Source organism: Chaetura pelagica, unplaced genomic scaffold (assembly GCF_000747805.2).
Source record: "Chaetura pelagica isolate M959 unplaced genomic scaffold, ChaPel_1.0 scaffold117, whole genome shotgun sequence".
Taxonomy (NCBI): Eukaryota; Metazoa; Chordata; class Aves; order Apodiformes; family Apodidae; genus Chaetura; species Chaetura pelagica.
Genome location: NW_009954185.1, coordinates 8,868,092 through 8,871,150, shown reverse-complemented (window position 1 = coordinate 8,871,150; position 3,059 = coordinate 8,868,092).

Here is a 3,059-nt window from a genome sequence, read left to right as displayed (position 1 = left end):
GTGGTGAGACAATTCCGGCTACCCCAGCTTATAGGGGAAAATATAATCCAGCCATTCGGGCAAATCCCTCCCCTCTGCTTCCCTCACGTGGATAAGATGTGTAACTAAGGTGTACCCATATATGTTTAATGTGTTGTAATCACTCCTTTTGAACCTCCTGCCCCAAATTGCTTTGTTTTCCCCACAATAAACCTTGCTGTTGTTAGAAATTTAGTAAGCACTGAGCGAGTTATTCACTCAAAAAAGTCGGGACATAAGTTCCTGTATCCTCTGTGTGAGGCGATACCCACGTGTGGATCTCTCAGCAAATCCTGATAAGTTAATACACTCCAATAAGGAGATATAATAGGTCACGGATCGTGACACCTGGAAATCTGGAAAACTGTGTAACTGACAAGCAGATAGCTGCTGCTCCAGTCCTGGCTTCCCCATGCATCCTTCTGCCCTCAGGTGTGTCCATTTCTGGAGCCCCCGGCATAAGAAGGACATGGAACTCCCAGAGTGAGTCCAGAGAAGGGCCACAAAGATGATCCAAGGGCTGGAACACCTCCCCTATGAAGACAGGCTGAGAGAGTTGGGGTTGCTCAGCCTGGAGAAGAGAAGGCTCCAGGGAGACCCTAACTGACCACTCTTGCCCTAAGCCAGGCAACTGACAGAAGAAAAAGATGTTCCTCAAGAATAACCAACGGGAGCAAGTACCTGTAGAATATACAGCTTCTCTTCTGAAAGTTGCCAGCCAGCTCTGGCACTGGGGCTTCTTCACCCTATGTACACATGTTGCAACTGTGCACCTCTACATGTGCTGGAGATGGCCTGGTCAGAAAAACTCCCCAGAAAATCACTAGTACAGCTTTTATCCTGTTTGCTCATCAAAGCTCATTCCAGGCGCCAACACAAACATGATACAATCCACAGAAAACTACTAATGTGTAACTGGGTTCCTGTCTGAGCCAGCAGCAGCGTGTCGAGGTGGCTGAGAAGGCCAACACCATCCTGGCTTCTACCAGGAACAGTGTGGCCAGCAGAACTAGCAAAGTGACTGTCCCTGTGAAACTGGTGAGGACTAGAGCACTGTGTTCAGGTTTGTGCCTCTCACTGCAAGAAAGATGTGAGGAGACCTTATAGTGGCCTTGCAGTACCTGAGGGTGGCCTACAGGAAAGCTGGGGAAAGACTTTTTAGAACAATTTGTAGTGATGAGATAAGAGGGAAGGGTTTCAAAGTGGAAGAGGGGATATTTAGATTAGATATTAGGAATAAATTCTTCACTATGAGGGTGGCAAGACACTGGAACACGTTGCCCAGAGGAGGTGTGGATACCCCACCCCTGGAAGTTTTCCAAGGACAGACTGGATGAGGCTTTGAGCAACCTGGTCTAGTGGGAGGTATCCAAACCTGTGGAGGGGGGTTGGAACTGGATGATCTTTAAGGTCTATTCCGATCAAAACCATTCTATGACCCTAACCAGCCAATTATGTCTCCAGGCACAACTCAATTACAGCAAGAAACAGCTGGTCAATATGCCTATCTAGAACTTAAAAGCCCTAGAGAAGACTATTACCTTAAAGATCTTCCACAGGGGACAGCAACACATAAAATAAATGAAGCCTGAAAATAAGTAAGCAAAGAAGGGAGAGGATACAGACTTTTTGAAAGAAAGAAACTGTGGTAGATAATTAAATACTTCAAATGAGGTTAAAATGCAAATCAGAGTGAAGTTACACACATATATCAAGTTACCTAGAAGCTCAGGTACCATTAGGAGACAATTTCTGTTCTCTTGCCCACCCTCAACCTCCCTGTGCAGGTTGGTCCCAGCATTTACCTCACTTCTGGTGCTCAATTAGTCTGTTAACTTTGCAGAAAAACTACCTTAAACATCCCTTTCTGCCAGTTTAGTAAATTAAATTATTTCACTTGTGAGCTAGTGCCAGTGAGAGAGAGAAGGTAACCAAGGTCTATCTTCACTGTAGAACACACTCTTACCCTTAAAAGCTGCGCCAGGAGAAACCTGGCTTCCAACTTTGTGCTATTTCATTACTAAACAGCAGCACTGATTCTTAAGATACCTAGCATTTTTGTTGGAATCTCCTTAAAATCAGGTTCTGGCATAAACAGAATCCCACTGAAACACCACTAGGATGAGAGGCAACTGAAAATTTTGGTTTCTGCTTAGGCAAAAGGCCTGTTGGGGACAGGAATAGAACAGAACAGCTCCACGTTAGTCTAATCCGATCCAAACCAGGCTGTTTCTACACAAAACAGCATACAATTTTCACCTTCTTTCCCTTCCTCCAAATCCATCTTCCAGCACTGTCCTCTTACAAAACCTAGGGATGGTTAGGCTGCCAAATCTCTTGCCTCAGCTTGCTGCTCCACGAGATAGATAACCTACCAAAAATAAGTCTTCCAAAAGACTAGGTTAACCCGCTAATCTTGCAAACATAATAAGTAGATGTCAAGCAAAAAAACAACAACCCACCAACAAACAACAACAACAACAACAAACAACCCAGGGTAACAATGTGGCACTTACTGGAAATTAACCTTTGAACAACAGCTAAACTGGATTGAGCCTAACACAGAATTGCACCCTAAAAAAGCAGACAGAGCGAAATAAAAGGCCTGTTAACACAATGGCAGGAATAACAGCACAGCAGAAGCGGAGGGAAGGAGAAAACTCACTCCCAGAGCAGCACAAGCACAAACACACAGACCCACGAGAGCCTGACCCGCAGTGCTGGCCTCAGCACACACCAAAAACACCACGGGTGCCCTGTGTGTAAGTTCCTGACCTTTCTGAAGTGCAAAAGCAGCAGGGTCAGGCCGAACGTCCACTCTACAGTCACTGAGAACTAGGCAGGGGGCAGAAAGGTTCTACCCACTCACCCCTGGCACGTGACTCTTGACTGCAAAACACTTTCTGGCCTTAGAACTGCATTAATTGCTCCATCCTCGAGACACAAAGTTGGTGCGCACCAAGATGCGCGGGTTTGGGGGAGGAAAATGAGCAAGGCTGCTGCAGGCTTCTTGGCGCGGGGCTCCAACTCTCCACGGGCCG